Below are 27017 nucleotides of genomic sequence, written 5' to 3'. Positions count from 1 at the left end.
GCTTTCAGAGAATGCCAGCAATTCAAAGCGTGTAGGCAGCAATTCTGCAATTTATTTTATCGGGGCTGGTGCTTTCCGAGTCGATGGCTCCGCATTAGAAATGAGAAGTGCTGAACTCTAAACATGTTCTTGCCATTACTGCTACTCCTGCTCCTACTCCTTCGTCCTCGAAAAAAGAAAAGACAGGCATGTTTTGAGTCTCAAAATGATCTTCTGGATCCACAAGAAACATGTAAATTTGATTGATTCCGCAGTATTTTGGATGTACTGTACTTATAACTTCCATCGAAGAGAGATTTCATCAGTTGCATGAAATTGAAACTTTCGACTTTTTGTCTGGTATTGAAAATATGTTAAAAAAAAACATAAACAATTTTCTAATGAACAACTCATGAAGTATTGCCAGGATCTATATTTAGCGTTTGGTAGTGATAACACTGCTGATATTGACTGAGTAGAAATCTATGTTGTATTGACAGCTTTATCTGAAGCAAGAAATCCTAGAACGCCATCTATGAAGTTTTAGGATTCATACCAAAAGATGCCTTTTGTTTCCCACCCCAACTGCTGCTATTGCATTACACATTATGTGAACATTACCAGTTTTGGTAGCTTTGGGGCATGATTTTCCTAAACTGAAACTTATTACAAAATTATTTAAGATGAACCATGTCCAAAAATTGTAAATCAGGACTAATTTTAATATCAAATGAAATTACTACAGAAGAAAAGGTTTGATTTATATAACTTATTTTTTTTATTTTTTGAAATGGGCTCACACATTCAGATTCGTTCTCAGTGGTTCTTGCTCACCAAATAACTTAAAAGCTGAAGAAGAATGCTACGAAAAATACTAATCAAAATACAAAATAATAATCATTATTAACCAGAAACAGCAAAAAAACTGGTCACATTTGTGATTATGTCGCTTCTCTGCTTCAGCAAGGTCAATAAAGGACTCTCTGAAAGTAGTAAAACACTAAAGAACTGCAAAACTGAATTCAGAATCATATTAGGAATTCTGAGTGATGCCTGCTTACATGCAATCCAATACGGATGTTGTCTTTAAATAAGAATTCTCTATGTTTCCCTGCCTTTTCCCTGGAGTGAAACTATTGGATTGAAGGAATTCTTATCACAGGTTTACAAGGTGTCGTTGATATTTGGAGAAATCTATGAACTCGTGATTTTTATATACTTTAAATAACGGCCATACGCACAGAATAAAATGACAGTACTGATGATTTTTTCCTGAGACGAAGCACAGATTATCTTTCCAACACAGCTGATAAAGGCAAGCCAATAGATACTCTAGCAGAACATAAAAAAACAGAATCAATTCCCCACTTAGATCTGACATCTGAGGTATGCAATCAGGACTCTGTATTAGCTACTATTGATCCATGCAGGACACAGCACAATTTGAGCCACCACTTAGACCTGGTGCCCTCTTGTCTTGGATGAGATTGGCACAGCGATTGATTACTGGGGATCATCTTCTTCATCCCTGAACTACCTCACTCACACCGAGATCCCTGGCTGTAGTCCCCTTTACCTAAAGTGGGGTCTCCCTCACTGTCATCCACACTGTATCCAGAAGGTGCCGCATCAGAGAGGAGTCTCCCTGTGAACAGAAGAGCAGGTCAGTAATCTCGCTGTCATTCTGACACATACTGGCTTGTCAGAGACTATTTCTCTTCCAGGTAGTGTTTATTTCTAATGACAAAGGCTAATGCAGGCTGGTACAGAGTGTACTACCAAGTCTTATTTATGATAACTCACCTGACACTGTGTCTGGGCTCTGGGGCACAGTTACAGCATCATCATAGTACTCTGGAGCCTCTTCTTTCACAGAAGTCATCAGCTCTCCTGAAGCACACAGAGACAGTTTTACTGTTACACATCAGATTTAAAATACAGGGGATCAGGCAACCTGATTATATAATACATTTCAAACCCATTCCATTTTTTTAAATTGAGATGGTGACTGACAACAGTGCAGCCTGTATCAGAACAGAGAAGGCAATGCTTTGTATCCTTGTGAAATATTTGAAGAGGAGCTGGACACTGGCAGCAGAATAAACAGACTCAGTGTGATGTGGTCTGCAGTACATAGAGGAGAGAGACTCAGAGTTTCTGGGATTGGTACAAGGTTTCTCTTTGGGACTGGACTGAAATAACCCACCTGACAAGGCATCTGGACTCTGAGGTATAGTTACAGCATCGTCATAGTACTCTGGGGCCTCTTCTTTCACAGAGGACATCAGCTCTCCTAAAGCACACAGAGCAGAGCTTCACTGTCACTGTCACACATCAGAACACTGATTCACTCGGCGTCAACATGACAGAACAGCAATCACTTGAAAACAATGTTCCACACTCCGTAAGCAAGAACTTCAGTGTTTGCAGTCACCCGATATGCCGATAGTCAAAGGAGCGCAAAACACGAAGCGTCAAAAGACAAGATGAGTTGATGGAAAGAGGGTTGAATTGATGAGCACAAAAGTTCAGCTCGTACAATAGGCAACGAAGGTCCCAGCGTCGTCATCGCACTTGAAAGGACTGCCTTGCAGACCAAGGGCAGTGGGCGGTGCCTGGCAAGAGGGGCAGAGGCGTTAAGACATGATGCCGAGAAGCATGAAGCGCGGGGGATTAGCTCAAATGGTAGAGCGCTCGCTTCGCATGCGAGAGATAGCGGGATCGATTCCCGCATCCTCCAGGTCTGAGTTTGGAGCTCTGGGAGCCCGGTGCTCTAATTTAGCCTCTGCGACTTCTGATAGGTGCTCCTCCGTTGTGGAGAGAATGTCCTTCAGTTGTCAAGCGTTGAAGGGCCACACCTCCTTCCCAACCTCAGTCTGCACTGAGTGCGTCTCCAGCATTTTCTCGTCCAGTTTGTCAGCTTAGCAAGTGAGAAGTATATCCGAGTGAAAACAGTGCTGATAATACTCTCACAAATTGTTAGAAGACGTGCTTTTGATCATCGATTGCTTAACAATCACATTTGTTCGACTTGAGCCATCAAGCTCGTAGTTTTCCTTCAAATCTTGAAAGCTCTCAGTGAGAACATCATAGGCTGCAGGACGCCCCGTAACTTGAGTACTTCAACAGAAAGAAGAGCAGACAGCTCCACAAATATGCGAGGCGCAGAGAGCGCAAGGCGAGCCGCACACGTTTCGGTGGCTGAGAGAGGGCAGTTTTTGCTTTTGCATTTCCCAAGTAAGGACGCATGACAACAAGCGATCGCGGTGCTCATCTACGACATAGTGGTGATGAGTTTTCAGTACGTGTTCTTTTGAACGAGCAATGAGGTTGCCGCCTTGGAGAGCTGACTGCACGCTCTCATTGTGCCACGTGATGAGAATTCGCCAGGCTCGTTCAGTCATTAGTCACATTCCATCGTTTGCCATAAGCAGACGCTGCGAAGTGATGTGGATATCAGTTCCCAGTCTTGTGGAAGAGGAGGAAAAGAGCACACGAGGGCTCGTCCGGGAGTTGAACCCGGGACCTCTCGCACCCTAAGCGAGAATCATACCACTAGACCAACGAGCCACGGCAACATTGGCTATTTCAATCTGTCAGTGAGCTTGAGGATGGGGGAGAGGCGTCATTCGCTCGTCCAGTCAGACCTTCATCAATAAGTCAAGAAAGCCGCAATTACACGGCTGCCTTGCAGACAAAGGGCAGTGAACTTTGCCTGGTAAGAGGGGAACAAGTGGCACTAGGTGACGCCGAGGCATAAGCCCCAGCAAGCGGGTTTGGCTTGTATGGTACAGCGCTTGCCTTGCATGTGGGAAGTAGCAGCATCAATTCCTGCGTTCTCTAGGTGTGTGCTTAGAGCTTGATGTGCTGAAAGGTGTCTTTTAGCCTGTGGTCATGCCTTTCATGGAGAGCATCGTGCAGCTGTCAAGCATTTCGCAGCCACGCCCCCTTTTCATCTTCTCTCTGGCTTAAGCGTCTCCGCCACTCTCTCTTGACATTTCATGTCAGCATGTCAGAAGTCCGAGTGACATTTTTAATGGCTGAGTGAGGGCACGATGCTGAAGCAGAGAGGCCACTTCAGCCAGAGAGACTTGTGCTAGGTGAGATCTGAAAGACGGACTCGCAACAGAAACAGACCAAAAAAGTATCGGTGAGATCAAAAGGCAAATGCAACATCCAGCAGAGGGCGTCGCAAGATTAGTGTATAGGTGACTGAAATTCACGTGAGGCAAACTTTCCGACACATGCACTGCAGCCGGCCTCATTGGCGTAGTAGGTAGTGTGTCAATCTCATAATCTGAAGGTCGTGAGTTTGTTCCTCACATGGGGCAGGGTTGCTTCCTCTCTTGCTCTTTTCAGACTCTTGTGCCAACTGTTCACTCATAACCACGTCTGGAATGCGTGACCTTTACACGGGCGAGAAGCAACGCCGCATCCCTTTCCTAAAGAACATTCACATTCAGAAATAAGTCAAGAAATTTGCCATTACTTTCGCTCGCGCTGCTGTCGGCCTGCCCATGTTGCCAAAGAAAGATTCACTCGGCGTCAGCATGACAGAACAGCGATCACTTGAAAACAATGTTCCACACTCCGTAAGCAAGAACTTCAGTGTTTGCAGTCACCCGATATGCCGATAGTCAAAGGAGCGCAAAACACGAAGCGTCAAAAGACAAGATGAGTTGATGGAAAGAGCGTTGAATTGATGAGCACAAAAGTTCAGCTCGTACAATAGGCAACGAAGGTCCCAGCGTCGTCATCACACTTGAAAGGACTGCCTTGCAGACTAAGTGCAGTGGGAGGTTGGTGTTTTGAGACGGAGGCATTGGGATGGTGGGCTGAGATCTATTCTTCTTAAGGAATTCTTCATCGTGAAAGATCGGTCCACAGGTCATCCAAAGAACTCAGGGAATCATGTGCTACTGAAGGGAGTGAAGTGCTGAAACACATGACATGCCCCCTTGATCTCACATGCACAATTCTGCTGCAACATGCACAGCTACCGTCCACACCAGGCAGTGGGGCTTCAGCAGAATTTGCTACACCACCTGCAATTACATATCCAGCTGCACACATATACATGGCCCCTCTGTCCTTTTCAGGATCTCAAAAAAAGCAAAAAGCATAGCGTGGTTTTCCTGCCACCTGATTGACCTCATCTCCCTCAGAATATGCCCCGCCACATTCATTGCTGAAGCAGGACGTAGGCTAACGGACATGTCAGAACAGTGAGGTTCAACGATCTCTCCAAAATATTGTGGTTGTAGTGGAAGAGATATGTTTTAAATTGTACCTTGGTATTTCAAACTCTCTCTAGAATGTTTTCCATTTCTATTTTATTTTGACAGGAACTGTTAAAAGGCTAATGACACTAGATGAAAAGAGAAGAAAGAAAACACAACGTTTCAGCCGTGGAGCCTTCTTCAGGTGTGAGGGCTCCACGGCTGAAATGTTGTGTTTTCTTTCTTTTCTTTTAAGCATGGAATAGACCTATTACTTGTTCCTTTGCAGCCTACACATGGTGACGCAGCTCCCCACCTGAACTGCTAATGATACTAGATGCCTGGTAGTTTGTGGTACTTGGTTATTGTCTTATGTTTGCTCAAACTGCATATGTGTTGTAGCGGCGAGGCTTATTAATAAGAAAGAATTAAGTGTTCTGAGCCTTCCCAAATGAGGCCCCATCTCTGTTCATCTCTGTGGTGCAGCCACAGAGAAACTATTCATGCAGGCTGATTTAAGGTTTCCTTTGATAAGGGACAGCTCCCAAAGGGGGATGCACTTAGCTAAGCCTGGCTATCATGATCAATGGTCATCCATTGGCGCCTATCTGTCTAGGGAGTGCCAGATGGACTGCATTCCTAGGTGTCAGGAGTAAATGACTCATATCTCACCTTGATCAACCAATCAGGGACTGGTAGGGCCAAGTAACCCACGTGGGACTCTGATGCCCATGGAACGTTCAGCCAATCAACGAGCTGGAGTTCCTCCAGGTAAAAACAGGCAACACAGAGAGCCTGTAGTAAGATTCAGGAGAATTCTGTGGACTTTTCTAAAGGGAATTCAAAGGAGAATTCCAGGGCAGGACGGCCCAGGAGCAGAAGGCTCCCAAGGGCAGGACATTCTCACAGCGCACCTCCTGACCATCTTGAGACTCAGCCCGGACAACCACGGAACGGCCAGTGTGTCCGAGTGCCAGAACTTTCCTTTGTTCTAAGAGTCTAGAGCGGAGGTTGCCAGAGAGTAACCAGAGGATCCACCCGAGGTTAGCACCAGCAGCAGGCCTCGTGAACAGGTCGGAACTGTGGACAGCTGAATCACTATTCAGAACTAGCGCTTCATCAGGAACGAACCGGTCTTTTTCCTGACTTGCTGGGACCCACAGTCATCTTTTCTCCTGTGCGCAAACTTTGCTAGTTAAAGCCAACACTAACCAGCCGGTCAGTGAGCATCAGCACCACACCGTCACAAGCCGCACAGCACAGCCTGGCACCGAGCCAGAGAGCGCGGATTGGACAGCAACAGCCTGCAACTGTTTCTTTGAGTCTGCAGGAGATCTGAATCCCCAGAGATTGGATGAGTATTCAACTTCACTGCATTACAGCTAGAGAATTCAATTGTTATCCCAACCAGTTGATATCACTTTAATTCCTAAGAGTTATGTACTTGTTTTGAGAATCTAATATAGAAGTTATAACCAAGTTCATTTACGAAACGGTCTAAATGAATGATATATTGAACGTATGTCCTTTTGATATGTGTAACACTTTGTATCTGACTGAATATATACCTTTTGTATTCTGATAACCCTCTCGATAAGATCTGTTAGGTTTATATGCATATTCTATGTATTAATAAATGTATCCTCGTGTATTAGTACCTGTGTGTGTGCGTTGTTCGAGTTATGTCGCATGGTTGGATTCTAAAGCCATCAAAAGAATCAATTTTGTGATTTACTGCTACAATTAATAATTGTCCCAGTAAATGCCCAAACCCTACAGAACTGGTGCCTTCAGAGAGCACACTACAGTGTGATTGCATATTTTTGTGTATTTTCATATGTCAATATTTAATTCACTCACATTCCTTTATGCTTGGAAGGAAGGCAGATTGGATTTGGCACAGGACGCCTGCTCATATATGTTGATCTTTGTTGGGCTGGAAAAACAATGATAAAAAGTGAATGAAAAAAGATCTCTCCAACATTTCCCTTCTCTTGGCCATGGTTACACTGCCCTTTCTTTCCATCTTTTGTCCTTCTACAAAGATTCCAGGGCTCTTTATCCACCATAATATCAGAAGCCAAAAATAACCATCTAATGTGTAAACAGCATTTGTAATGTTGGTAGCTGGAAGAGGTTAAGTATGTTTGCAAGACCTAGTTGATTACACCACAGACTTACCTTGTTTTTTTTCTCTTTTAAAGGCTGTGCTGGACTGTACCACTATCATAGAAGATTTTTTTCAAGACACATCGCAGTTCCATAGTAGAGTTTATCAACAGTAGAATTCCATAGGACATTATTTATCAACATCTAACATTACCCAGTGTGAGACTCTGCCAGTAAACCTCAGAGCATTGAGTTCTCCACTAGTGAAGATGGCTTTCTGAAGTCATGAAATCCACTGCTGGGATGCCTGAGAGACAGTGATTGAATCCTGGCTGGAATTAGGCTCTCTGTTAGTGTTGATCTGTGGGAATTATGTGGTAAAAAGGGAAAACTCCTTTACTTTAGTCACTTTGAAAGTTCAAATGTACAGATCTTCAGAAACCCCAGTCTGAAGGGTGAAGCAGGTTCTGCTCAAGGAGTTGCCTGCGTTTTGCTCCATTCAATCCAAGCAGATAGTCCAACATTTGCCTTTTCTTGGCCATGATTACACTGCCCTTTCTTTCATCTTTGTACTTCTACAAAGATTTCAGGACTCTTAATCCACCATAATATCAGAAGCCAAAATTAACCTTCTAACATGTACAAATCATTTGCAGTGAAAGGAGGTGGAAGGGTTTAAGAATGTTTGTAAGACCTGGTTGATTACCACACATAGACATACTTTGTTGTCAGTTTTTTTTTTTTCTCTTTGAAAGGCTATAGGAGGGGTTTGATGGACTGTACCACTATCATAGAAGATATTTTTCTTCTAAGGACACTTATGTAGCGGCAAGGCGTATTTAAAATACAGGAATTAAGTTTGCTGCTCCCTTGCCAGTCCCTCTCTCCCTCATCTCAGTGCAGCTGGATACAGAGAGGCCATTCCATCTGGTTCACATTTAAGGTGTTTTGCTAGCTGATAGAGTTTCCTGATAAGGAACAGCTCCCAAGGCTGAGATTCACCAGCCACCCTAATAAATGGTCATCTCTGGCGCCTTACTGTCTGGGAGATTCCATGGGAGAGGCTCATCCCAAGGTTTACAACCCTAAGGTCAGAGGTCACTGTTACTCATCCTCCACCTCAATCAGCCAATCAGGAACTGGTAGGGCAGGGTAACCCCACGTGGGTCTCGAATGCCCGCGGAACTTTAAGCCACTGAACTACCGTAGTTCCTCCAGATAAAACAGGCAGCACAATGCCCAGAAGGTGCCCCTAACAAAAAGATCTGCCCAAGGTTAGCCCAGCTGACAGCCTCGTGAACCACCGGTACTCCACCGCCAAAGCTCGCCTGATCAACGAGTGAACTACGGTCGGAACTGTCGACAGCTGAATCTCAGGATTCAGGGCTAGCGCTACATCGGGAACGAACTGGTCTTCTTCCCATCTAAAGAGTGTGACTGGCTTGGACCCGCAGTCACTTTCCATATGCACAAGCTCTGCTAGTTTCAGCCAACACTAACTAGCCGGTCTTCAAAGAGCATCAGCAGCGCATCGCAGCAGGAATCTCTCCCTCCTCTCCTTCTCGCCAGCCGCACCGGCCACTGCCTGGCACCGAGCCAGAGAGTGCCGATTGCACACAGCAACAGCCTGCCACTACTTCTTTGTGTCCGCGGGAGATCTGAATCCACACAGATCGGATGAGTATTCAACATTCTGCATTACAGTTCGAGAATTCAATTGTTACCTCAACCACAATTGATATCAATCTAATACCTATGAGTGATGTACTTGCTTTTGAGTATCTAGTGTAGAAGTTGTAATCCCAGTTCATTTACGAAACAGTCTAAATGAATGGTATACTGAATGTATGTCCCTCTTGGTTTGGAACTCTTCATGATTTAATATATACCTTTTGTATTCTGCTAACCCACACTCTTAAGATCTGTTATGTTTATATGCACATTTTATGTATTAATAAGTGTATTAGTATCTGTGTGTGTGCGTTAATGAGTTAACTCACAAGGTCGGTTTTCTAATAGCCATCAAAGAATCATTTTGTGACTTACTGCTACAATTAATAATTGTCCCAGTAAATACACAAAACCCCTACACATTCATGGAAACCAATATTTACCTGCTAATCCAGAATGCAGCAGAGAACAGTTGGACAGAAGGTTAGTATTTGTCGATACTGCATCACAGAAGTCAGTCTCTTCCCCCTCATTATGCAGGCTGACTTGTTGAACGATGAACTGTCCTCCAGTGACTGTCAGCTGCAATCACTGACTCAGACATGGTGTTGATCCATTGATGGCACTTTGGCTGATTTGGTTAACATGCTTTCCTCTTAAAACAGGAGATGCTGAGTTCAAATCCCAGCAGTGCTTGTCTTACAAAATGAATCACTATGGATGATTACGTACAGCTTGATTTTGTTTAACGCAAGTTTTCATTTTCTTTCTGGAACAACTTGCTTTTCATGAAATTCATACAGCTTGTGAAAGATGAAATACAAATCTTGCCTTGTATATCGCAGGCTGGTAAGAAAAAAGCATTATTTTCTTTTTTTAAGCTTGCAAATGGAGAAAAGGGACACATGTGAGTCTCTGTTAATTGAAAGGTTAGTGGTTTGAGCCCACCCAGAAATGCACTTCTCATTATTGCAATGTAAACCTCATCTCTACTTATTCGGATTTCTTAGCAAAACCTTAACCCACTTGATATTTGCAAGACATGTGAATGTTTTTGTTAAACAATTAAGTATGTAAGTCAATATCACTGGGAATGGCCAATAATGACCAACATTCAAGGACATCATATTCAGCCAAGGACTGAACGGCTGGCAGAAGAATTCATTTATGCTCTTGATGCATCCTTAGTTAGAATATTTAAAATTACGACACAGATTTGTTGGAGAACTTGACAAGCAAAAAAGACAGTTGGACAGCATGATTATGTTAGGACTGTACATTTGTATTTTAATACTTTTGTATATTTATCTTAATTTTAATATACATGTAACCATAAGTGCTGTTCTATGTAAATAAATTTTGTTGTATTTTATCATATTTTAGCTGAGGGCACAAGGGGGTATATTATACCTTTCGAAACTTCCAAGACAACTACAGTATAACAGAGGCTCATACTTTAATATAATTTGCTTTAAAAGAAAACCACAATTTGTACGATATCATCCCTCAATATCGACGTTCAAATGAAGGATTTAAAGAAGCAACAGCGATAGGAGAGTACATTGATTTTGGACCAATGTTTGCATCTGAACAATCCTTCCTCCTGGAAAGAAGAAAAAACAGGTATGTTTTGAGTCTCATGATGATGCTCTTCTGGATAAAAAAAACAGTGCAAATTTGTTTCGGATGTATTTTAGATAAAATTATAACTGTCATCGAAGAGAACTTTGATCAGTTGAATGCAGTTGAAACTTTTGACATTTTATATGATGACAGGACGTACATTTAGGACTCAGTACCGATAACGCTGCTGCTATTGATGGAGTAGAAATAAGTGTATTGGCAATTTTATCTGAGGCAAGAAGTACTAGAACACCTCCTATAAAAATGTTAGGATTCAGAGCAAGAAATATTTTTCCACTTCACCCAATGGTATTGCATTAACGAGGCTGAAGCTGGCTTCTTATTCGCCAGCTTCTTCTTCTGCCTTAAATGCTGCTGCTGTGATGTTATGCCGCCTTTCGCCTGTAGATGGCTCTTTACAGTAATTTTTAAAAGTACTAATCGGGATGGATTACTGTATTTATCCTCAGTAAATGGGAATATGTAAGTAGTGACTATCCAAATAACATTTTTGTGTGAAACACATTTCAGAAAATTGTAAACCAATTTTCAAAACTCACAGTAACACAAACACAATAAGTAAATAAGACAAAACAGAAGTTCACAGGCACTTTCTGCATATTTACCACGACCTTGCCTTCTGACCATAAAAAGTCTTAAAATCTTGCATTTTACAAGAACTTTTTAATATAAATGGGACGTCTAGAACATGGCATATGAGAATATATGGTTAACCGAGGATGAGCAACGGGTGATGGCACTTTCTGCTTCTTGCTATAAACCTACCCCCTGGTTATAAAAACATCTAAAAATTCTGACACTGAGGTGTGAGAGACAATGGAACAGACTATCAAAATCCTGAACTTTAGGAAATTTTACTGTGCCATTTTTTTAAATATGACCCTGTGAACATGGCATGTCCCTCCTTCCTCATTATCAAAACATCTCAATGTTCCGACACTATGTACATTGGTAATTACAACACTTCACTGTTGCATTTCTGAGTTGTGACATTGTGAACATGGCATGTTAAAGTATATAGACAATCTAGATCAGAACAGGCTTAATGCAATTCATAGTGATTTATCATTTTCTTACTTTCTAAATGAAAAAAAAAATTCAGTGATTATGACACTTCGGTATGACATAAAATATGCTTCAATGACAGAATAAATAATCATGGAAAAAATACCCACAGTAGACATTCATATTTGTGATTATAGGAAATTTAAATATCAGGTGAGTAGCTGCGTCAGCATGCGTAGGCTGCAAAGGAACAAGTAAAGGGTTATTCCATGCTGAAAAGAGAAGAAAGGAAACACAACGTGTTGGCCGTGGAGCCTTCTTCAGGTGTGAGAAAGACAAGGCAGTATGCAAAGATCATTTTCTTTTTATCTTTGCTGACTGCAGTTTATCTTTGATGACAACATCAAAGACATTAAGGAATTCTTACGGCTAACAGCTCCACATCAACTTCCTTCTATAACTAACCTCATCAGATCTCTCAACTCCCAACTCTTCCAGTTTCTCACTTCAGAGAAGGATAAAAAACTCAATCATCCTCTACAGAGAAAAACCATCAACACCCCTACCACCTCCACCAATCCTAACCTTGTTGTTACTATACCCTCTGACCTTTCCCTTTCACCCCTTTGCATCCTCAGCTAACATATTTTAATATTACAACACAATTACAACAGATTGTACAGTATTTACAGTTTAAAATTAGGGTAAATATGTCAAAATATCAAAATCCAGATGCACAGTGCTAACAAAACAATGCTTGTCAAGCTCTCAAACAAATCTGCGTTGTATTTTTAAAATATTTCAGCAGAGGATGTGAGGGGAGTATAAATGACGATTAGACGATCATTTTCCTTGGGTGAATATGGTTTTCTGGGGAGTTGCGATGTTGGGCATTATTGGACATTTTTGACACGTGTTGAACAGTCGCATCTCCTACAAATATTAAAATGGCTATGGTTTAGCTGAGAAATCCAATCGACCTATGCAAAAACAATGTTTACATCGCAAAAAAAAAACACGTCCCTGGGTGGACTTGAACCACCAACCTTACGGTTCATAGCCGAACGCGCTAACCGATTGCACCACAGAGACTGACTGGTGGAGTCTTTTCTCGAATCAAAAAAAAATCTCTTACCGTTCTTTTTGCCAGCCGGTAATATTTCTTCTGCACTGATAACCAAGAACTGAATTTCATGTTTCGCAAGCTGTGTGAATTTCATCAAAAAACAAGTTTTCCAGAAAGGAAATGAACACATGCATTTAACGAAATCAAGCCCTTTGTGAGTGCCCAAAATGGTAAGATCTATACTACAAGATAGGAAGAAATACACGGCTGGGATTTGAACATAGGTTCTTTTGTTTAATAGAAAGGTGCTTTAACCAACGAAGCTATGGTGACAAGATAACCATCACCTTTAACAGCTACTTGGACACACCGCTCTGAGACATCTGCGTTCAGAAAGCGCTGAAACTGCTCTCAGAGAAAATTGCCTCTTTTACATACAGTAGCAGCCCCGACACTGAGAAACGAAAAGAAATGGCTTTTATTGGGCATTTTTCATGTCCAATGCGTTTGACATCTCCCAAGGGCGACAGAGTTCTTTTGCGACACTATTTCTTCTTCTTTTTTCTTGCTGTACGTTTTGATAAAAAACGAAAAATCGTGCAAGGGAAAAATGTATTTTTTTCATAGAGAAAATGTGCACCAGGAAATGTTGTGTTGAGAAGAAGTGATTTAACATGATACGTGACCTAATTTATCGGAGCAAATGCTCACCCAGCAAGGTCTGGAGAAGTTGGAGAGTCTGGGGGATGTGATAATTATACGGTGTTGTGGAAGAAAACAGTCTTTCTTTGAATTCTCAATCAATCGGAATTTCGGAATCGGAATCGAAATTTTAGACGTGGCGGTGGATTACTAGTAGCGACGCTGAGCACACTATGAGGGAATTCAGGTTATGTGAAATGCCAGCGGTTTAATAAATAACGCATCTGATTTCGGATCGTAAGATTGTAGGTTCGACTTCTACCTGGCTCGTTTAAATTTTATTCGAGCTCCTCAGTAATATCTTTTATGTAATGAACCGCACCTGAAAGCAAACATTGGGTCTGTTTCCTTTGTTTTCCAGCATGAAATAGCAAATCGTTACAAAAAGTACCTGCTATTGTCCAATAGCGGGTTTTTTTTCAAATTACATTTTCAGGCTTCAGACACTTTTTAATAAAACAAAAGTGTCCGGAAACTCCCTAACTTTCAGGTTTGCTTGAACCTGTATTAAAAGAAGTTATTTTAAACTTCCGGGATTCCATTCTCTGATGTAGCTGTCTCTAAAGACAGAGGTGATGTTTCGCAGATTTGAACTGTGCCTTCTCTCTTGTGTTCAAGGGTATTCGCTGTGTGAGACCCTAACTGCGTGTCCTGTAGGGTTCTATTGTGTTTAGATTATCTATGTGGTGTACAGATAGAACTCAACTACATGGTGTGAATTCCGTGTTCAGGACCAACAGAACCTGATAAACTAATAGCAGACCTCGACGCGATTTGAACACGCAGCCTTCTAATGGGGAGTCAGACATGCTACCTTTGCGCCACAGATATCAGCAATTTTGAAATCCCCAAAGGAGACAAATCAGCTTCACAAAAAATTCTCCTGTGAAGCGCGCCGCTCTTCCGAAGAGAGTCTCTTCTTCCCAGACCACATTTTATTCTTCCTGCGCAGCTCTTGTGCAGGTGTTGTTCTCGATAACAGATCCAGGAACACTGACTGTTTTTCTATTTTTTTTAAATCAAATACCCCATGGTGCAACGGTAGCACGTCTGACTCTAAATCCCGAAGTTATTTTTCAAAGTATATCGGAGTCAACTGACACTGATCAGGTTCTGCTGCTGCTGAACCCGCAGTCTTCACCTTAAAGTTCAATTCCCCAAGCCTTCTGACCTTATATGTCCATCCCTTCTCGTCAAATTTCGTATTTTCACAGGGTACCCTACAGAAATCGCAGTATAGAATGAAAAACTCCAGTAGATCTCGGCCGCTGTTGGTGATTTTCCTTTAAAAACAAATTAACCTCCGGAAATTTTACGGAGTGTATAACTTTCACCGAGACTGAGAAGTGTTAAGCTGTACATGGGTTTTTGTGGCTCGGTTGTTAACCAAAAGGGTGGTGGTTTGAGCCCTCTCAGGGACACTATGAGCCTTTTAATGTACACACCAGTCTCACTTCATCTCCACAGCCGGTCTTGTACCACAATTAAATACGGAGCCCGCAGCGGGTAGTAGGCTCGCAAATATAGCTCACTGTGTATAAAATGAAGAAGCACAGGTTAGTTTCTTACCTGCATGTTGCAGAGCCTTACGCAACTTGTACCATTAGCTGAGGTTTGAGCCCTGCACGGGCTATTAGTTGAAAGACCATTGTAAATGACGTGTAAGAGATTTATCCAGCTGGCTTTTATGTTTCACACTAAATTGAGATCTTGAAACCAAAAGAGTTAGAAATATGGAACACAACCGTTGTTCCCCAAGAAGGAAAGCTGTTTTGTACTGACGTCACTCCTTTTTATGTAACCCAGATTGTGAAGACAACTCTGCCCTATCAAAGGAAAATGTTACACAAAAGTTGGAAAGCACACTCTGAACCCATCTGTATATTTGATTCCCGCGATCTGTTCAAAGCTGCTTAGTGCTTCGCAAGCAAATCAAATCATTTCAGGGAAGAAACTCAGTTTAGTGAACTACTTTTGTATTTTCACTCATTGAATTTGATCTTTGTATTCTCTTTGCATTCTCAGCAATAATATTTCAAAATTACAGTTCAGATTTATTGGAAAACTTCACAAGCATTATTAGGTTAGGACTGTACAATTGTTTTTTAATATCTTGGTATATTTACCTTCATTTTAATATAGATATAACCATAAATGTTGTTAAGCATATTGTACTTTTGTCGTACTTTTTAAAACATTTTAGCTGAGGACACACGGCGACTATTATACCTTGTGATACATGGAAGACATCTGTAAACGAAGATGTAACAATAAAATTGGCAATTAACAGAAAACCACAATTTGTATAATATTATTCCTCGATATCAATGATCAATTGAAGGATTTGAAGAAACTATCAAAGAAACAGCAGCAATAGCAGATGACTTTGGTTTTGAACCCAACTTTACACCTCAATAATCCATTTGTCCTCGAAAAAAGAAAAGACAGGCATATTTTGAGTCTCATAATTATCCTCTTCTCGATCCAAAAGAAACGTTGATTGCTTCTGTCCTTTTTTGGATTTTCTTACGAAGATCTCACGAAGTATTGCCAGGATCTATATTTAGTGTTCGGTAGCGATAACACTGCTGATATTGATTGAGTAAAAATCTATGATGTATTGACAGCTTTATCTGAAGCGAGAAATCCTCGAACGCCGCTTATGAAGTGTTGGGATTCATACCAAGAAATGCCTTTTGTTTTCCCACCCAAAATGCTACTATTACATTACACATTATGCAAACATAACCAGTTTTAGTAGCTTCTGGGCGCGATTTTCCAAAACTGAAACTAATTACAAATTATTTAAGATGAACCATGTCCAAAAATTGTAAATCAGGATTAATATAATATCAAATGAAATTACTACAGAAGAAAATGTTTAACTGAAATATGAATGACTATGCAAGCCTACAAAATAGAACAATTCAATATTTATAACTTATTTTTTTATTTTTTGAGAAATGGGCTCACAAACCGGAAGACACTAACGTTTCTCTTCGTTAGAGTATGTGAATAACAGTTTAACCCCAAATGTCTGTAATTGTGATTCTGTTAAAATTCAAAAAACCATCTATCAATAGTAAGAAATTATTAAGAAAGGAAGCAATTGTGTTATTTCATAAACTGTAAGACATGAAGACATTTACAGGTTATATCCTTTGCTTTGTCTTTTAACGCAAGCATTCAGGATCCAAGCCCATGTTCGGACGGTTGTGTTTCTCTTGTAATCATCAAATGGCATTGTTTTGTCCGTCAGTTCCTTCTCGAGTTGTACCATGGATATTTTATGCCATCAATACTTTTCATGCTCTTTTGCATTTTCCTTCACATCCGGAAAAAAACACTCAAGGCGTTCTTGTCACTGTGCTACACAGTACAGGACACACAATGAGGAATTCGCGCAGCTTTCAGCTCAGTGCGGAATCCAGATGGAGGACTCGCTCGGTGAATGATCTCTCAGGAAAACCCGGGTGAGATTCAACATCCCGGGTGAGGTTTTTCTGCAACAGCCATGACAAGTGTGAAGACGTTCTCTGGATTTCCTGAATGTGACTTTAAATTAGTTCACATTCTTTGGTAGTTAACAGAACTAAATGCTTTGGAGGTACATTTAAAACTGCAGAGAACACTGTAGCACTTCGAGTTTAATTGTGTAAACCTGGCTCTCTATGAGCACGAGCAAAGAGTTCTCACTCAACAGAAGACAGCAATGTGAGCACAGTAACATAAAGCACTTGGAGATGCCCGGGATTGAACCCAGGACCTCATACATGCAAAGCATATGCTCTACCACTGAGCTACATCCCCCACATAAAAGGCTGTGGAAGTGACTTAGAGATGTGCAGGTGCTCACAGAACACAATCCATCTTTTGCATCTTTTAAGTGCTCTTGATTAAACTATGCATAGAAAAACAGCAGTACTGATGATTTTCATGGACTGATGCACACTTGTTCTGTACAACTCCAGTGATAAAACCTTGTCTGTAAATATTGTAGAACGTAAAAGGGTGAAACAATGCTCCAACTACAGGAATGGTAACAGAAAGGATCATTTTCTTATTTAATACATCCTTTTGAGATGCCTTGTCAACGCACACAGACGTTAGAGCTGAACAAATATTTTGTACACAAGACGGCAGTGCGATATTAGAATTCCTGTCTTCTTGATGGATTCAGACTCCTTCTCAGAGGTCCATGCTCGCCAAATAAGTTTACAGCTCTAGCGGCAATGCTTGTTAATAAGACAGAATTAAGCGTTGCTGTGCTTTCCTAAATGAGGCCCCATCTCACTCTCCCTCTCTGTGGTGCAGCCACAGAGAAAGTATTCATGCAGGCTGATTAAAGATGTTTTCTTTTGATAAGGGACAGTTCCCAAACGGAGATGCACTTAGCTAAGCCTGGCTATCATGATCAATGGTCATCCATTGGCACCTATCTGTCTAGGGAGTGCCGAATGGACATCTGGACTGCATTCCTAAGTGTCAGGAGTAAGTGACTCATATCTCACCTTCATCAACCAATCAGGGATTGCCAGGGCGTGGTAACACCACGTGGGTCTCCAATGCCCGCCAAACTCTCAACCAATCAGCACACATCTGTGTCTTGGTCAAAAAGGGAGCAAAAGAGTAGCTCGGAAAATACCCAACTCAACAAGCAAGCGCGTTGGTTGCTCTTGCTCTTAATGCAAGGAGCTGTTTTTTTTCCGCATTAATCATTATTAACCAGAAACAGCTGCACAACTGGTCGCATTTGTGGTTATGTCACTTCTCTGCTTCAGCAAGGTCAATAAAAGACTCTGAAAGTAGTAGAGAAAAACTGAATTAAAATCATATTAGCAATTCTGAGCGATATCTGCATACAGGCAATCCAATAAGAATGTTGAAATCTTTGAATATCATCTCTCTATATATTGCGCTGCTTTTTACTTGGAGTAAAACTATTGGATTGGAGGAATGCTAACCGCTGGGTTAAAATGTATTGTTGTTATTTGGAGAAATCAATGAACTCGTGATTTCATAATCACGTTTTAAAAGACGGTCATGTGCACAGAAAAAAGACAGTGCTGATTATTTTTCTGGAGACGGAGCACTGATGACCTATCCGAGCCAATTGATAAAGCTCACCCAGTGGATACTCTAGCAGAACATGGAAGAAAGTTCACCATTGTAACCAAGGCAACCACAGGAACAACATCAAGAAGCACAATCAATTCCCCATTTAAATCTTTCGTGTAAGGTATGCTATGTGAAAGCATGAAGTAAATCCCCTGATCTCTTTTGAACATGGACAAGGTATTTCTGATGGAGCGCTATGAGCAAAGATTTAATAAGCTAGTCCTGCCGATGATTCAGCTTAAAGAAGTAAAAGCTTCACAAACAAAAGCAGCTCGCTACCACAGCCAATATTAAATATAATTGGTGGCACTTTACCATGTGCACTGGCTCAAAAGTGATCTCGGCAGACGTTGTTCCCTACGTAAAGCTGAAAGCGCCAAAGAGCATTTCCATTGAGAAAAAAAAAATCTGCCTTGATGTTAAACATAGAGGGCCGGTCTTTTAGAAGTTCTCCCTCTAAACACCTTGTGCAGCCTCCCGACAGACTAACATAAAGCGCCTTTTCACCAACTCAATTTATAATACACCCCTCAAAACTCACAACCGAATAACAATCCATCCGTATATTTGATTTCCAAGATCCATTCAAGGCAACTTGGCTCTTCGCAAGCAAATAATTTCAGGGAAGAATCTCAGTTTAGTCAACTACTGGTGCATTCAGCACACCACTTGCTTTTGCTTGTCAGGGTGGCCGAGTGGTCTAAGGCGCCAGACTCAAAGATGTGTGTTTTTTTCAGCTGGCTTGGGTGTTCTGGTCTCCAAATGGAGGCGTGGGTTCAAATCCTGACCGCTTCTGTTTTTACCTCTCTTGAATTGTTCCAGTGCTAGCTGACAGTGAATGACTGAAATATAAAAGCAGCAGAAGAAAGCAAGCAACTCAGTGCAATTTGTGAGTATTCTGCACTGTTAAAATGCACAGGTTTTCATACTTTTTGGAATTTGTAGCTCAAGAAGTGACTCCTGTTTCATTTTCTATTCACCAACTCGATTTGCATTCCGCCCCTCACACCTCACAACAGAATAACAAACGGCTTCATGTGCCACAGCATTCCCCTGTAGATTCGGTTTGCACTATGAATTAGGTGACCCCGAATGAAATATTTTAGTGTTGGCTCAAATGTGAGGAATTTCATGAACCCTCAAAAAGGAACGCTTTCAGAGAATGCCAGCAATTCAAAGCGTGTAAGCAGCAATTCTGCAATTTATTTTATCGGGGCTGGTGCTTTCCGAGTCGATGGCTCCGCATTAGAAATGAGAAGTGCTGAACTCTAAACATGTTCTTGCCATTACTGCTACTCCTGCTGCTACTCCTTCGTCCTCAAAAAAAGAAAAGACAGGCATGTTTTGAGTCTCAAAATGATCTTCTGGATCCACAAGAAACATGTAAATTTGATTGATTCCGCAGTATTTTGGATGTACTGTACTTATAACTTCCATCGAAGAGAGATTTCATCAGTTGCATGAAATTGAAACTTTCGACTTTTTGTCTGGTATTGAAAATATGTTAAAAAAAACATAAACAATTTTCTAATGAACAACTCATGAAGTATTGCCAGGATCTATATTTAGCGTTTGGTAGTGATAACACTGCTGATATTGACTGAGTAGAAATCTATGTTGTATTGACAGCTTTATCTGAAGCAAGAAATCCTAGAACGCCCTCTATGAAGTTTTAGGATTCATACCAAAAGATGCCTTTTGTTTCCCACCCCAACTGCTGCTATTGCATTACACATTATGTGAACATTACCAGTTTTGGTAGCTTCTGGGCATGATTTTCCTAAACTGAAACTTATTACAAAATTATTTAAGATGAACCATGTCCAAAAATTGTAAATCAGGACTAATTTTAATATCAAATGAAATTACTACAGAAGAAAAGGTTTGATTTATATAACTTATTTTTTTTATTTTTTGAAATGGGCTCACACATTCAGACTCGTTCTCAGTGGTTCTTGCTCACCAAATAACTTAAAAGCTGAGGAAGAATGCTACGAAAAATACTAATCAAAATACAAAATAATAATCATTATTAACCAGAAACAGCAAAAAAACTGGTCACATTTGTGATTATGTCGCTTCTCTGCTTCAGCAAGGTCAATAAAGGACTCTCTGAAAGTAGTAAAACACTAAAGAACTGCAAAACTGAATTCAGAATCATATTAGGAATTCTGAGTGATGCCTGCTTACATGCAATCCAATACGGATGTTGTCTTTAAATAAGAATTCTCTATGTTTCCCTGCCTTTTCCCTGGAGTGAAACTATTGGATTGAAGGAATTCTTATCACAGGTTTACAAGGTGTCGTTGATATTTGGAGAAATCTATGAACTCGTGATTTTTATATACTTTAAATAACAGCCATACGCACAGAATAAAATGACGGTACTGATGATTTTTTTCTGAGACGAAGCACAGATTATCTTTCCAACACAGCTGATAAAGGCAAGCCAATAGATACTCTAGCAGAACATAAAAAAAACAGAATCAATTCCCCACTTAGATCTGACATGTGAGGTATGCTTTGTGATCGCTTGAAGTAAAACCCACGATCTCTTTTGAACTTGGACAAGTTATTTCTGATAGAGCGCTATGCAGAAAGACTTTATCAGCTCTACCTCTGAGGACGACTCGACTTGAAGACGCAGAACGATAAAAGGAACACAACCGACATCATAATTGAGGGCACACTGTGATTTTCACTGAATCAAAAGTGATCTTGGTAGACAAACTTCCCTGCTGAAGGTGGAAACGAGAATTTGTGTTGAAAAGACGAAACATTTTTTTTCCCTGCTTTGATGTTAAGCTGATAAAATAGCTTTTGCTCCATTTATCAAAAAAACACATGTCCCCCCATTGGATTCCTAAACAGTAGGAAGGTGGTTCTAACACAAAAACACCAGACAGCAATGGGATTGGATTCCACACCTCCGAAAAGACTGAAGCCTTAAGCCAGAGCCTTAAACCACTGAGCCACATTACCTGCCTGGATAAAACAGGGTGGCTTTTGCTCTTGTCGCCCGACTTAGTGGCGTTATGACCGTGGAACCAACTGCACCTGCTTTTTCTGAGATGCTTCCCCTCTCATGGCAAGATCTCGACTTCTTTAACACCTCTGGATATAGTTCTTCTGTGAAACAGGCTTCACACCTCTGCGTACAGCGCCCTTGATGTCATTTTATTTTTACAGCAGCCGCATCCGGAAAGTTGTGTCTTTTATTTTTTATTTGAACAACAAAACTACATACAATACAAAAAAGAGCACATATAACGTATCAAGAAAATCGTCAGCGGTACATGCTATAATACAATTACACTTTATGAAAAACGATTACACAAGGTAAATAAAGATAAGGTCCACACAGCTTGTTCTTACATTTCGAAAGAGTCCGTAAATACCCCTTTATGTCTATTTTGAACTGTTCAAACGTAGGACTCTTCCCAGACCATTTCACTCTATACCACATTCCTAAACGAGGATGCATCTCCTGTTTTAGAACTATTTTGGCCGTGTGGCTTATACAACACACCCACAGTATTCTAATGGTGGACTGCAGATCTGTGCTATAGTTCAGTCGAATTCGAAGGATCCAGCAATCGTACTGGATTTGAATGGGATTCTGAAATGTCTCTTGCAAAAGTATTTGGGTTTGCTTGAACCTTTGATAAAAAAAAGTGATCTGATCTGAAACTACCCAGCTTACAATCTCTGAGGTAGTTGTCACTAAACTCGGACGTGATGTGGCACACATGTGCCGTGTGCCTTTACTTTTGTAAAAAACTGGTATCGGGAAAAGTTTCTTAATATTTCTTTTGATTAGCATGCAAGAAAATGTGATCATTACCTATGGAATTTCCCGCCAGCCTGGAGCTTGAATTCACAACCTTGAGATTCAGTGTTCAAGAGTCACAGAAGAGGTCGGCCTGGTCTTCAGTCTGCCAACAATAAGCTCCGGCAGTGCTCCTCTGTAAAGCAGATTGTTCAGATCGGTTATGTGGGACGGCACTTCGATATTAAGATCGTTTGCAGCACACGCATGGTTTCCCCCCTTCACGCAAAAAACATAGACGAAGGAAGCTCTCTTGTCTTGGGCTGCTGACTCCCGGATTTAAAGCGCTCTGGGTGCCAGCTAAGTCTCTAACAAGCACACTATAAAGACAGGAATTACACTTTGCTCACGTCACGCATGGAATGGCGAGGCTACTTGTTCCAATATTATCTAGTCACACCTCATATGGTGCCGATTCCTGGTTTTCATTAAAGAAAGAGCACTGCAAACACCGTAAACAGTGCAAAACGTGTGATGAAAGAAGTCTTTTCCCCCCTTTGTCTAAAGCAGAACACAGCGGAGTCATGCCGAGGGTTGTGAGATCAAGATTTCAGTGGAGCACTGTCGTCTACGTCTTTAGCTACATGAGTAGAACATCCTCTTGTACACGGAAAGCAGATTGAGATCCTCTGACATGAAAAGTGCCAGATAAAAGCCATTTCTCATCCTTTCTCTTAGTGGTGGAGCTATCGCATGTACAGATGCAGCCATTCAAAATGAGCGGTAAAAACCCGCAGTGCAGTAACCAACCCGCAGGGCACCGTAGGGCACCGCGGTAAGTGATTGGCTGGCCAAAATGACCGACAGGGGCACTCGTGGTGCATTGGTTGGTAGTGAAAAGATTTAATCATTCAATGTCTTTACTGTGCACATTTCAATCCACTTAGTTTTGAATATTTATATGGAATTTTACCACTAAAGGGAAATTTTAGTAGCTGAGCATAAAAAGAAGAGGAGCATAACGCATCTGAAGGTCATAAACGATATTAATTTTGGAACATAAACATACAGTATATAGCTGGTCTTGGTACTTTAAAGAAAAAAATACACACCAGTATTCCATTTCTCCCTAAACATTTTAAGCTTTGAAGTCTTTAACTAACGTGATACCAGAGTCAACAAGCATACTTTTAGAATTTGATTAAAAGGGAATATAATATGGAATCGCGTATCTAAAGAATTTAATAACGGTATGATTATATCCGTGTACTGCGACAGGGCTGTGTAGGGCTGTTTTGCCTGCCTGTTCATGCGACCTGTCTTGTAGCCTACTGGTCTAGGTGTGTGACTACCAACTGGCAGGTTGTGTGCTCGAAGCCAGCTGGTTCTGGACTTTTCATTTAACAAACATTTCTTCGAAAAAATAGAATAGCGATATTATGGACAATCAATTGACTTTTATATTTCAAAATATCGCAACATGATCGATATTTGCGATATTTTGAACATATCTTCCCTTCTGACAGCGGTTCCTGCTTCTAGTGTGTGTGTGTGCAACAGAGTAAATTTTTATAGAGAAATGGAGGCTGGACAGTATGTGTTACAATATAAACATTTATATTGATTTAAATCGTGTTCTGATTTAAATCGCAAACGCGTGTTTAATTATGTGTTTTTTAATCATAATCAGGCTAATGCATTTCTACATTTTCTGTATGAACCAGCTTAGAGGTTCATACAGAAAGACAGCTTGTGTTTAAATTGAGTGTAAGGTAATTTATGCTTCTAAAGTCATGGTCAGCATTTATTATTGTACTGTGCTGTAAACTTTTTCTGTGCCTAGTCACATTATTTTATTGCATTTTTATTGCGTTATTAAATCCGGTGGCGCTGTGTGTTAGTTTCCTGACTCCCATGTTACATGGTCTGTGATTGAATCCCATAGAACTATGACTTTATTTTTTAACAAACATTTCTTTGAAAAAATGAAACGTTTCCCTTGGTCAGAGATTAAATAAAACCTCACTCGCACCAAACAAATTTATATTTCTAAATATCACAAAATACGTTCATTGTCTTCCAATCAAGTCGAGTTGACATTGGAAGCCTGCCACACCCGGACTGTTAAACCAACGCATTAGCACGTCAAAGCCCATCGAGGGTATTGAGCCAGTATTGGCTTTAGTATTCCCCCCTCTCCCCTCAGTTCAATTCAAGGTGTTTTATTTGCATGACAGATGGGTACAAGCAGTGTTGGGTATGTATATTGTAACGCTTACGGCAGACAGGCACTGTGTAAGAGCCGGCGCACCAGAGCAGCGTACCGAGGGAGCGTCTGCATTTCTAACTTAGTTTTTAAAATTAGTCAAGCAATATGAAGCATCTCCTTTTACTTAGTGCCTGAGCATAAAAAGAATAGGAGCATACTGCAACGCATGTGAAGTCCATAAACGATATTAATTTTGGAACTTAAACATACAGTATATGGCTGGTCTCGGTACTTTAAAGAAAACATACACACCAGTATTCCATTTCTCCCTAAACATTTTAAGCATCGAAGTCTTTAACTAACGCGATACCGGAGTCAACAAGCATACTTTTAGAATTTGATTAAAAGGGAATATAATATGGAATCGCGTATCTCAAGAAATTAATAACGATATAATTATATTCATGTTGCAAAAGAACTGCAACGGACATAAAAACTCCCTTGCTTTTAACAGAGCGTTCCATAATTTCTAACTATGAAAATGCCAGGTGAAAGGATTTGTAAACATATTTTGTTAAAGCAAGTCAGTTTTTTCTGCAACACATAAAAGACATTTTTCCAAGAAAGTTTAGCCTTTGTCACTAATGAAACCACTAAATAAAGACATAAATATAGAAATCTTAAGATTTGTTTTATTTAATGTTGGTAGCAGGATGAACTGTCAGAGTGTATATTTTGTCGCAGAGTTGCTGCAAGATGTTAACAGTGAAAAAGGTATTTAGAAATGAGTTATTTCAAGATGAAAATTTTCAGAATAATTGCAAATCTAGCAGGATAGAGAAAGCACAGAAAACTGGCAGTTAGATTGATCAGATTAGTATGAAAAGTCATTTAGCAAAGGGAATTAGAAGAGTGACAAACTAGTATACTTTAGATCTTTTTTTCTGAACCAGGGACAATCTGATCATGTTTCCCTATAACAATAATAAAAAACTTTATTTGATATATCACCATTAAAGGTGGCATCTCAAAGCAATACAGTAGATGTAAAAACAGATAAAAGGACCACAGATTACAAAGTAAATGCATATAAGAAAGACAAGCAGTTAGAGGTGCTACCAAAATTAGAAAATGAAGCAGATACAGACACTAAGTCTTCTGAAAAGAAAGGTTCTGAGGTTAGATTTAAACTGGCCCTGGTGTGTGTGTGTTTGTGTCTGTCTGTCCTGTGATGGACTGGCGCTATGTCCAGGGTGTATTCTGCCTTGTGTCTGTCGCTTACTGGGATAGGCTCCAAATCCTCTGTACTGGATAAAGAGATTAGAAATGGATGGAAGTAAAGGCACTGTGTGGATGGAACTATACACAGTGTTAGAAACCCACTATGAAATGGCAGCATCTCACTGAGAATAAAACATTTTATACTGCTGGCTTAAGGAAACAGCCTTTCCACCTCTCTTGCACATCAGTATCCATACCTAGTTATTTAAACAAATTGCCTCTAATTATAAACATCTTAATATGCTGGCTCTGTGGATCCGCATCAGCTATGTTTGCCCATTCCTTCAATTCATGTGCATCCAACACACAGTTCAACGCTAGCAACTACACAAAATCTAAAATATGAGCTCTACTTGCCACTTACAGTACCAACAGTACCAGCTAACTTTAGTAGTGACATTTTCATGGATCTTTTTAACAATAAAATTTACAACATCAGACTTCAGACACAATTAAACAGGCCTCAAAAAAGTCTGGTACAAACATTTTCAGCATGGAATAAACCGTTACTTTAATGGTATAAACCTTAAATGGATTCATATTCTCAATAAGATTTGGTGCTCAGTAACATGACTTAGAAAATGACAGAAGACATACGTATCATGCTTATCCTTCTATTTTTCATAATCGTAAACTCCTTAAGGCAGTTACATTTTCTCTGTTCTGACCTGGAGTTACAGAGAAATTTAAATTCTAATAAGAGATTTGTAATGAGGAAAGTCATACCAATCACTCATACAGTACCAGGATTTGCAATTACAATACAAATACTTTCTTTCTGTATGTGTTTATTTTGCAGTTTGAGTCTATGGCATTCCTTTGGGGGTCCATACTCCAAGGCATGACTTTTTTATGTATAAACATCAGTATTTACTGCTATTAATTACTGTACGATTTATAGTTGAAATCTGAGCCTAGATATAAAGTTAGATATAAAGTTAAAATCTCGACAAAGCAATGTAGGAAATACAGAGAAAATAAATCCTTTCTGACATCTAAAATCAGTTTCGATCAAGGTCTCTAAAACGAACAAGAAAAAGAAGATTTTCGGAGGGCAATTACGCTGTGTTTATATAGAATAAGTGATTTATGAGCAATCTAATTTCTTGTTCGTTTAAAACAGTGAAATGTCAGCTGCAAAAGATCACACCAGAAACAGCACTCTCTCTGCCTGTCATAGACGTTCAGGAAAGGCTGAATGAAGTCATGTCAAGTACAATAATTCGGAGATCAACAATAACAGTT

At 40.4% G+C, this 27017-nt stretch overlaps 4 non-coding genes across 4 annotated transcripts; 1 reads left to right on the top strand and 3 right to left on the bottom strand.

Annotated features, from left to right (window-relative positions):
- The first annotated feature begins 2646 nt into the window (after positions 1-2646).
- trnaa-cgc (transfer RNA alanine (anticodon CGC)) lies at positions 2647-2719 on the top strand. The gene has a single exon. It is a non-coding gene; the product is annotated as a tRNA-Ala (tRNA).
- Positions 2720-3477: 758 nt separating this feature from the next.
- trnap-agg (transfer RNA proline (anticodon AGG)) lies at positions 3478-3549 on the bottom strand. Its single transcript has one exon. It is a non-coding gene; the product is annotated as a tRNA-Pro (tRNA).
- A 9096-nt stretch (positions 3550-12645) lies between these two features.
- On the bottom strand, positions 12646-12719 carry trnah-aug (transfer RNA histidin (anticodon AUG)). The gene has a single exon. It is a non-coding gene; the product is annotated as a tRNA-His (tRNA).
- Positions 12720-17133: 4414 nt separating this feature from the next.
- On the bottom strand, positions 17134-17205 carry trnaa-ugc (transfer RNA alanine (anticodon UGC)). Its single transcript has one exon. It is a non-coding gene; the product is annotated as a tRNA-Ala (tRNA).
- Between the last annotated feature and the right edge of the window lie 9812 nt (positions 17206-27017).

Source organism: Atractosteus spatula, unplaced genomic scaffold (assembly GCF_055471065.1).
Source record: "Atractosteus spatula isolate fAtrSpa1 unplaced genomic scaffold, fAtrSpa1.hap1 Scaffold_41, whole genome shotgun sequence".
Taxonomy (NCBI): Eukaryota; Metazoa; Chordata; class Actinopteri; order Semionotiformes; family Lepisosteidae; genus Atractosteus; species Atractosteus spatula.
Note: the sequence above shows the minus strand (reverse complement) of the source record. Positions and strands in the feature narration are given on the sequence as shown.